Consider the following 11,246-nt stretch of genomic DNA (forward strand, 5'->3'; position numbering starts at 1 on the left):
GTATACTAAGAATACAGGGTGAAATCCTGAGGTTCTTACCCAGGCAGAGCTTCCATTAAAATATATAACTGTGCCTGAATCATGAACAACTGCTCTCCTTCCCCAGCCAAAACTCCTGTTGATGTCAAGGGGGACCTTACCTGAAAAAAATTATCTGATTAAAGACTTGAGTTCATCCCAGGTTTTTTATTTACACTGGGTAATGTTTAATAAGCACTCATGAGTCAGCTTTGTCAGGGAAGAAGAGACAGCACTTTCACTAGTGGCATGAGCTCTTAGCTCATATGATCATGCTGATGCTTCTGAACACATTAGTTTAAGATGGTAACATTCATCTGGGTGAAATCCTGACCCCACTGAAGTCAATGGGAGTTTTGTCATTGACATTAATAGGACCAGAATTTTACCCTCTGCCCAGGGCCGGCTCCAGGTTTTTGCCGCCCCACGCAGCAAAAAAACAAAACCAAACCAAACTAGGCAAAAAAACAAAACATGCAATCACGATAGGCTCTGCCGCTCCAGTCTTCAGTGGCAATTTGGCGACTGGTCCTTCCCTCCGACAGGGAGTAAGGGACCTGCCGCCAAATTGCCGCTGAAGAGCCGGACGTGCCGCCCCTCTCCATTGGCCACCAAGCACCTGCTTGCTGGGCTGGTGCCTGGAGCCAGCCCTGCCTCTGCCTTTGGATTAGATGCAAATAAGCTCAAACCACAAAAATCTGATCCAGAGCCTGATTTCAAGAAGGTAAAACTCATGTTAGTTCAAACCCAGAGTTTTATATCCTTGTCAATTAGTTCACAAATATTGCTTTTACAGGGTGAGTCTCATATACTGTGCTCTCATGAACAACGCAGAGCATATTATTACTTGTTTGTTCTTCCCTTTCTTTAAACTTCCTTTTGCAAAGAAGGGCCATTTTCAAAATTTAGATCGGGATTTGTGTTCATATATATTAGCATGTGGCACTGAAAAAACTGTAGCTGTTGGTCAGTTAAAGCTGACTTTTCAGTATCACTTATATTAGCAATAGGCCTCTTACTCATCTAATGTTCATCTTGAAAAAGAAAATAGCAATCCCCTTTTGCTTCCACTCTTGCTGTTCCCTAAAATTATTACTCATCATCACAGTTGTTATCTTAGTTCCTGTAAGAATGATTTGTCAGCTGCCAAGATGTAGTCAGAGGTGAAAGTCATGACAGGGAAGTAGTTAAGCACAGGAGACAGGCTGCGTGGCAATTTCATCTTGAGAAATAGACAACATGTCAGTAGAACACAGCATTTTAACACACAGGGGACAACAGTGGTAGGTGTGGCTGCATACAAGTACATGTTCTGAAGCACGATGACAGGCACTGACTTACATATAAGTGACTTACATTATGAAATTTCAAGAAACACAACAGAAAAGTTTTAAAAAGAGAGATTGAAATTGTATACCTTGTTTCTGCCTATGCTGTGAGTGTATTGTACATATATAACATTACAAAGTACTGTAAATATAGATTGCACCATCTCCTGGGGTTATTTAATGCTACAAGGGCTCACAATCTTAAGGCCTGATCCTCCCAATCTTATCCATAAATATAACCTTATTCCATGAGTAGTCCTACTGGTTCTGTTGGAGTAAGGTGTTATTCAACATCAGAGGCGGCTCTAGGTATTTTGCCACCCCAAACACGGCAGGCAGGCTGCCTTCGGCGGATTGCCTGCAGGAGGTCCCCGGTGCCGCGGATTCGGTGGCAGCCTGTGGGAGATCCGCCGAAGCCGCGGGACCAGTGGACCCTCCGCAGGCATGCCACCGAAGGCAGCCTGCCTGCTGCCCTCGCCACGACTGGCAGAGAGCCCCCCATGGCTTGCTGCCCCAGGCACGCGCTTGGCGTGCTAGTGCCTGGAGCCGCCCCTGTTCAACATGAATAAAAGTGTTAGAAACAATAATCAGTGTCAATATTATCATTATGGTTTTAGGTCTCTCCTGAGACCTACTTAATTTCTGTCAAGTATCAGAGGGGTAGTCGTGTTAGTCTGTATCCACAAAAACAAAGAGGAGTCCAGTGGCACCTTAAAGACTAACAGATTTATTAGGGTATAAGCTTTTGTGGGTAAAAAAACACTTCTTCAGACTTAATTTCTGTGTTGCTCTCATAATTCTTAGAGATGGGAAGTAGAAGGGTGGAGCACTGAAGCATCCTAAGACTCCTTTCTGGAATCTGAAGTATAATATATTCAAGATAGTATATTATTATTTATCATTTATACATTGCAATAAGTATGAATGGTATTTTATTAACAGTGTAGGCAAAAAAATAGTTGAAGGATGCAGAAAATGGAAGCTTTGTTGAGTAGAACCATTGGCTGATTATCCTTTGCTCTTGCCAAGACTTTTTGAAGGTCATCTCTAATAGTGTCATTGAGTTATTCCAAATCACAGATGGAGACTGCAGCAAAAAAACACTGGTTTTCTGTGCCACCATTTTTTCTCCACAGACACTAGCCTTTGGGACTGAAGGGAAACAAAAACTCTTTTGCCTTTTTGAACATACACAGAGACATATCTATGTTATTAGGCTTTTCTTTATTCAGCATATCTTGGATTCCTGACATTTATTCACAATGTATTTTCAGTTATTCTATTATTCTATAAATATTCCAGATTACTTCATACTTTGGGCCAGCTTCCCAGTGAGTGTAAATCAGCATAACTTCAATAGAATTATAGTGATTTACACCAGCGGAGGGTCTGGCCCTTTATATCCACTTTGCAGCCTTTAAAATGTGGATAAAGTGGTATGACCAGTGTCTGTGAGTTTTCAGGTAAATGGCATTGAATCTGACTGGAAAATTTGTTCATTACATTTATAATAAATGTTCTGTGATTTGCAGCTAGTTTTTGCTCTCATCCTATGTGGCCTCACTAGGGAATATCTAGACAGTGGGGTCTCACTCCACTCTCCTGCATAAGTAGCACCCTCCTGGATTGTGGTTCCTGCCAGAGGGAGGAAGTGGAAGTGGAAGTGGAAGGTGCTCAGACACTATGCTGATAAACGCAGTATAAGAACCTATAGAATAACATAGGCTAACACCTCAATAACTTCCTAACACATCTGTTTAATATTAGAGCTAACGGATAACAATTACGATAAATATTGCTGCAATAAACTGTGACAAGACCTTGTAATGCCCTGGCTGCTTTATGGGCATATTTTGTATATGCAATGCTTTTTATTTTTATTATTATTTGTATTCTGGTAGAACCTAAGGACCCTGACCAGGAGTGGGGCTTCATTGTGCTAGGGTCTCTATAAATATAAAATGAAAGCCACACCCTGCCCTGGAGGCCATATAATTTATAAACAAGACCAACACAAATAGAAAGACAGCACAGAAGTAATGTCAGAAGCCCAGAAATACTAATTTATAAAATAGAGATGATTGGGAATTTTCCATCATTTTTAATGGATACATCCAGAAGTCTCCTACCATAGTACCTGTCCTAGGCTGCATCCTATTTCAGTAAGAGATAGCTCTGTTACCTTCATAGCACTGGTATTGATGATAGTGAATAGAGGTGGTTGACATCTTTTGAATTTCAGAATTTCATTGAAATATTACTTTAGTATGCACCATTTTCCTTAAGCTGAAGGTCATAGAGTAATAGAGTTTAAGGCCAGATGGGACCACTAGATCATCTAGTCTGATCTCCTGTGTTTCACAGTCCATCAACACCACCCAGCACCCTCACACTAAACCCAACAACTGAAAAAAGACCAAACCATTACAACACACAGGAGACTAAACTATTTCTTATACTAGGTACCAAGACATGCACAAGGTGGAGGATCTTAAAAGGGGAGCAGAACAGCTCACTTGCTGGCAGACCATGGAGGAGAACAGACCTTCAGCCACTGACGAACAGTTTGCATGTAGATAGGAGCTTCCCAGATGACTGCTGCCTGAAGGCCCATCCCATCATTCCCCTCTATTTCCTGTTAACTCCATTTATTTGCATTAATTTTTGTTCGTGGACTGCCATGGAAGGGGAGAAACTTTAAAGTGACCTGGCCAGAGGGCCAAGTTACAGGAAGAGACAGACCACGGCAGAGACAGATTGGCTGTTGGCTGGAGAAACAGAGAGAGAGCTGCTATGCCATGCCTGGCCACAAGATGGCACCACCAATGAGTCAACTCCTTTACACCTGTGAAGTATAGGAGGTCCGACTAGATTGTCACAGTGGTCCATTCTGGCCTTGGAATCTATGAATACCACAGTGGTGCTATGTATTTATCAAAAGTAGAACTACAAGGCTGATATGAGGAACCACTGTGCAATTCATTTACCATAACTTATTCAGGGTACTGAGAATTGAAAAAAAAATTGCTAACTTCCTCTTTTTATTTATTTATCACTTGTGTTACCATAGTGCCTAGGAATCCTAGCCATGGGCAAAGACCCCATTGTGCTAGGTGCTGTACAAACACAGAACAAAAAGATGGTCCCAGTCTCAATTTAGCAACTGCATTTTGAGTTATTAAGAAGATTTTGTTTGACATTCAAAGGCAGACATCTTCCACACACACAATCACTTCCATGCCTATGTGTGTTTTCAACCTCCCTGAGTCCTTCCCCTAGCTAATCCATATTTAAATCTCTCTTAAAGACCCATTTCTGACAAGCTGCCTTCAGTGATTTGAGTTTACTTGTATATATGTAAATTGCCTATTGTTGTTTTCCTTTCCCTAATATCTGTCGGCTTGCCTGTCTGTCCTTAGATTGTGCGCTTCTCTGAGCAGGGATTGTCCTTGAATGTCTGGAAAGTCCCTAGCTCACCATCAGTTAATAGATATTATTATATTAAGTGTGTGTGGGTGGAGGGATGGTTAACAAGTCTCTATTTTATGTAAGTCAGAAAGATGTAGAAATTTGAAGAACCGTCTTTGTGTTTTGAATCAGAGATTTGCAGCTGACCTCTGAAGTTTCTGTGAAAAGCGGAGATTCCCAGAACTCTCAGTCTGTACATAAGGTATGTGTTCACCTAGCTATGATAGAAGTTGACACTTAAAATTAGAACATATTCAGATCAAATTCCTGCCAAAAGGAAATGATAATCAACAAAGGCATTTTTTTATATGCTAGTATGGTATACTAGGATATGAACTCCATCTTCATGAGACAGGGGACCTGATCACTCACATGTGGTATGTGAAATAAAGTCACAAGGAGGTAATGGGCCACCACTAACAAATGAAAATAAATTCTACATCCTTGGGTAGTTCTGTGACATACCTGATTTATGAAACTAATACACCTTTTATTTTTTAAGTTGTCAGGTTTTCTCAGTCCTATATCTTTGCTATCTGCATGTCCTCCTTTGGCATTCATCTTTATTATGTGGCTGCTATCATATGACTGCTTTTCTCAAGTTTTCTCAAGGCTATGGGATAGATCCTCAGTCAGTATAAATCCAAAAAGCTCCATTGAAGTCAAAGAAGTTATGCCAATTATACCAGTTGAGGATCTGATCCTATACCTCTTTAAACTCTTCACATCCTGTTCTTTAAAGGACTCTGCCAGACAATGCTCCCAGTTCACAATTAGCATATCTAACAGCTGCATTCACACTACAGTTCAAGTACATAAGAACATAAGAACGGCCGTACCGGGTCAGATCAAAGGTCCATCTAGCCCAGTATCTGTCTACCGACAGTGGCCAATGCCAGGTGCCCCAGAGGGAGTGAACCTAACAGGCAATGATCAAGTGATCACGCTCCTGCCATCCATCTCCATCCTCTGATGAACAGAGGGTAGGGACACCATTCTTACCCATCCTAGCTAATAGCCATTTATGGACTTAGCCACCATGAATTTATCCAGTCCCCTTTTAAACATTGTTATAGTCCTAGCCTTCACAACCTCCTCAGGTAAGGAGTTCCACAAGTTGACTGTGCGCTGCGTGAAGAAGAACTTCCTTTTATTTGTTTTAAACCTGCTGCCTATTAATTTCATTTGGTGACCCCTAGTTCTTGTATTATGGGAATAAGTAAATAACTTTTCCTTATCCACTTTCTCAACATCACTCATGATTTTATATACCTCTATCATATCCCCCCTTAGTCTTCTCTTTTCCAAGCTGAAGAGTCCTAGCCTTTTTAATCTTTCCTCGTATGGGACCCTCTCTAACCCCCTAATCATTTTAGTTGCCCTTTTCTGAACCTTTTCTAGTGCTATAATATCTTTTTTGAGGTCATCATGTAAAAAACTTGACGATGACTATATTTGCAGCACAATTAACTTTGTATATGCAGAATGCAACTTTCTAAGTACAGTTTAAATATAGGAATGCCATGAATGCTACAGTAAAGTTAGTTTTAATCACAGATAATTGTCAAGTTTTTAACGATGATCAAATTGGACAACTGATACCTAGGATTTATAAAAATATGTAATTATATGCATATATTTCTTTTATAACTATGGATTGAGTAACACAGCCCTCTCAGATAGACCCATTCAACTGAAAATAATGAGGCACTATTGCCTGTTTAGCTAGTTAATTTTTTTTATGATAAAAACTGTTTACTGGGTAGGGCTTAGGTGTGACATGGTCATATGACAATTGTCTTAAAACAGAGGAGCACAAATAGCAGACAATTAAAGGTTCAGCATATTATAGTCATCCGGGTAGTTCTAACTATGCTTGCTATACTATTTCAGTGAATATTGGTACATTTCTTAGATAATAACACTCATCTTTTTATGGTTGAATTCTTTTTTTTCTTATTTTGCTTTTCAATTTATGAGAAAATGTTTTAGATCAGAGATTGAGAAGCAAGGCAAAAGCTTGAGCTAAGTTAGGAAAAGAACTTTACTACATCAGTCTAGATCAGAAGGGCCTGATCCCTTGGTTCTCTTTGAATTCAGTGGCCTTCAGCAGTGATGATGAATCTGCCCTGGTAATAACACCTAGCTGAAGAAGAGCTCTGTGTAGCTGGAAGGCTTGTCTTTTTCACCAACAGAAGTTGGTCCAATAAAAGATATCACCTCACCCACCTTGTCTTTTTGGCAATAACAAGCATTTGAACATTCCTCAGTGTTACATTTTGTAATGACAACTTAGTCTAACATTATATACACCACCATCATATTGTTATGTAAAAGACGGTGCATCTAATAAATAAACTCAGATATCAGACTGTTAAAGGCTAGCATTGCCCCATATGGGACAAGTTATAGGTCAGAATCAGATAACTTTCAGCGGGTGAGGGGAATGTGGAGTACTGCAGAAGTATGAGGAGCAAGAAGCATTTGGAGGAAATTCTTTTTTACTAGTTGGAACATAGGGAGCATTCAAGCATAGGGAGCATTCACAGCATCATGTTAATTTAAAGGCATTTTCAAGAACTTCCCAGATGTTACATATGGGTGTAGGGGCTAATAAATATTGTGTTCTTTGTCCATTTAAACATTAAAAACTTTGATTCTCCACTGCTTTAGACCTTGTGTAGTCATTCACAACAGTGCAAAGTGGCTGTAGGATAAAATACTCTTAAGTCAGAACAGAACATTTTACACCAAGCTTGCACATGTGAAAGTAACTACACAAAAAGCAAGGAATGCAGAAGAAGACCAATCTCTGTTAGGTATCTTCAGGTGTCTCTGCAGCATTCTGTTTCATTTTCATTAAATTTTGTTTGTTTATTTGTTTGTTTGCTTGCTTGCTTGTTTGCTTCAACTGGGGAATGCACTTTACATTCTGACGCCTTTACACAAAAAGTTTGATTAATTTTTCTGATCTCAGTATGTTTCTATTTCTTTGATGAAACAATATGGGCTCTCTTCTTTGGCTCATTTATCACCTACTCATTCTCCAGTACCTTAATCAAAAACTGCATAAATTAGTGGCAAAAATTCCTTGCTACTGTATCTTCAAAACATGAGTAAACTCAGATCCTACAGGAATCAAATTTATCTTTATTCTCTCCATGCCACACTGACTGTATATATGTTTTTAATATATATCGCCATAATTTAAATATATATGGATTTTGATATAGGTGATCCATCCCTGCCTTCCTGTTAAAATACACTACAAATAAATAGACTTAAAATAACAATAAAAAACAATAAATCAAAGCATCTGATTCAGAACTCCTGTTTGTCAGCTGCTTTACATAATACGTATATTTCTAGAACAAATATTTACCCCATACATCAGAAAGCCTGAATCACAGGTAAATAATACACTACATGTTTGGAAAAAACTAAGCTATCTATGGCACCAGACAATTTGTCCATCCTGTTGTAGCTCTAATATAAGTGATGCTTATTTCCAGAACCTTCCAAAAATGGACTTTTTTTCTTTTTAAAATAAATACTGTACAATGAAACCATGATTAAATATGGGAAAGTCTGTTAACAGCAGTTAAATATGGCTAAATATAATAAAGACTGTGAGACACATGCCAGGAATTCAAAGTTAAGACTGACACTCTGGTCTTTGGTCTCTGGTCCCAAATTTGATCTAGATTGACATTTTTGGATAAGTGTCAACTGCTTTGACTCAATACAGAATTACTTCTGATTAATAGTGGTGTTAATGAGATTACAATCAGGTCCTATGTCCCTAAGTTATGCCACCACCTCTTTCCACTGCAGTGGTTTAACTAAAGGAAAGAATCTCAGGACCAATTTTGAATCAACACCTTGTGTCTCTGTATATCAAAACCTCACTCTACTTAAACATATTTTTTTTTGCTTACTATGATACAACATGTAAATATTGTGTTAATATTACTTACGAGAAATGAAAACTGTAGCCAGGTGCTAAAAATACATAAAAATCAAATTTAAAAAGTCAATATTTTTATATATCATATTCATCTTACTCTGATAATGGTTTTACTTTGAAATGCAATTGATAACAACGTCTTTCTATCAGCTTGGGATGAGGGGAGTTGTCTCTGCTCCCATGCTCTTACAATTTGCAAAGGGGCTATTATTGCAAATGTTATTTTTTCCAGTAAAGAGACAGCTCATTAGATCTCATTACTAGTCAGCAGCTGTCTCAGAGCATGGATTTCCAACTTAGAGCAATACATCTTTTCACAAATGCTTTCACTGAAAATGGGGAAACAATCTATTTCATCGTTAACCTCAAGTGACATTATACATGGTTGCACATACACCTTTTGCTCCACTGCAGAACATTTCAGAATTTACTAGCTTAAACTTGCTTCGTGCTATTTGCTCCCTTTAAATATGCTGATTTCCGTTTCTGGTAAATTGTAAAGAAACAGAAAAAAAAGGGAGATTTCATGTCCAAATTCCTTTATGAAAATAGAAGGGAGAAAGTTTGTTTTCTTAGCATCTTATCTTAATTTTTTAAATGAAATCATGAACTGAACTTGATGTAGAGGGTGCAAACCGGGCAACTTCCATTCAGGTCAATGGGGTGGCTTCATGGTTAAAGCTTGTCACACTGAGGAAATGAGGTGCCCAATGAGTTCCTGTAATGTAATCGCAAGAGTCCTCATATAGGTCTAATATTTCTAAACAAATATGTTACAAATGCAGCACTTTTGAAAAGGATTTTGCAGCACCATTGGTAAAGTGTATGTAACACATGGAGAAAATGGGGTTAGTATTTGTATGAATAGCCATAGTTTGCTAACTTCAGACTTCTATTGTCTTTTTCAGAGTACCAAAGACAGTTTTATCTATCTGACCCTGACTGCCATAGTATCTCAGCACCTCACAATCTTTAATGTATTTGCCATCAGAACACTCCTGTGAGGTAAGTAGTCTTAACCAAATTTTATATATGGGGAACTAAGGCACAGAAATACTAAAGGTGTGACCCACAAAGATGCTTAGGCAGCTTAGTCACATTTTTCTGGGCCTAATTCTCATTTTTAGGTACTTCTGAAATCCACTAAACTCCTTCTCAGCTGCTGCCTAACCCTGTAGGTGTCCAAACTCATTTGGTTCCCATGTTTCTGCTGCTGGGAGTGCACACTACAGCCTCACTCTATAAGCCCAAATGCCTATCTCCCACCTGAACATGTGCCCTGCTGCCTCACAATAGATATCCGGATACCAATCTTCCGCCTAAGTCCCAAAGTGATTCAGAAACCATGGAAGATGGGTGTTTAACCACCTAAATCACATGTAGGGGCCTGATCACCGACTGGATCAGGTCCATAAAGGAAGTTCATATGAAACCAAAGTCTCTTAAGTCCAAGGCTAGTGCCCTACGACTTTGACTATCCTTACTGTCTTTGTGATGTTTCATTGCAGCTAGAATTTAAGTTTTTTCTAAACAACAACAAAAAAATGTTCTGGGTGATTTGGTTTTATAACCACATATGAGCACGAGCTGGGAATCTGCTTGTTCAAACAGTATGTAGGAATTTAACCATGAAGCTACATGCCATTTATTGGCATCTTTGCTTAATATTTAAATAGTTTTCACCTCTTAGAGCCATATTCATACCTCAGACAGGCATGTGCAGGTCCCACTGGCTTTGGTGGGAACTGTGTCACATATGCAAGGACAGAAACAGTATAAACATGTTCAACACTTTATTTCTGCATGTTTCAAGTTTCCCGTGAACAGTAATAAGATGTGTGATGGTATTACAGTGTGTGATATGAACCTGAATGCACTGAACTGAAAATATGGAAGGAGACAAGAGGAGAGAGAATAAGGCAGAATGGATTTTAACATTTGCTGCACAATTTATTGTGCAGGCCTAACTAAATAATTCAAAATCAATAATTAAACCTACTTTTGTTGAAGTCAGGTAGCAGTGACTAAAAAGTAGTCTATATCAGTCAACAGACCTTTTCTGTTTGCTTTGAGAAAGGCCAGTGTTGACCTGTTTTCTGTGACCATTAACACTGTGAAGTGTGTTCCATTGACAGTGTAGGATAAAACTGTGGTTCCCCTTGGCCAAAGTTAAAGTAAAAATGCTTGGAAACTGCTCAGGTATTGGGATATGAAATCCTCTCTTTACAGCCTGGGTGTAGAACATGGGACACTTGAGCCACAGCTGCTGCTACAATCCGGGGGCTGTTATTGAAGCTGCAGTCTACTGCATGCTCCAATAAGGAGCCAGTGTACTTATGTGTTACTCATTTGCATCAGAAACACATCCAACAGGCCTCCAGCAGTTACCCTCAGCCTTCCAGGATGGTCCCATGAATCAGAGTGCTACAGCAGTCTCAGCACATTACTTTGTGGTTCATAGGGTT

Source organism: Mauremys mutica, chromosome 3 (genome assembly GCF_020497125.1).
Source record: "Mauremys mutica isolate MM-2020 ecotype Southern chromosome 3, ASM2049712v1, whole genome shotgun sequence".
NCBI classification, from domain to species: domain Eukaryota; kingdom Metazoa; phylum Chordata; order Testudines; family Geoemydidae; genus Mauremys; species Mauremys mutica.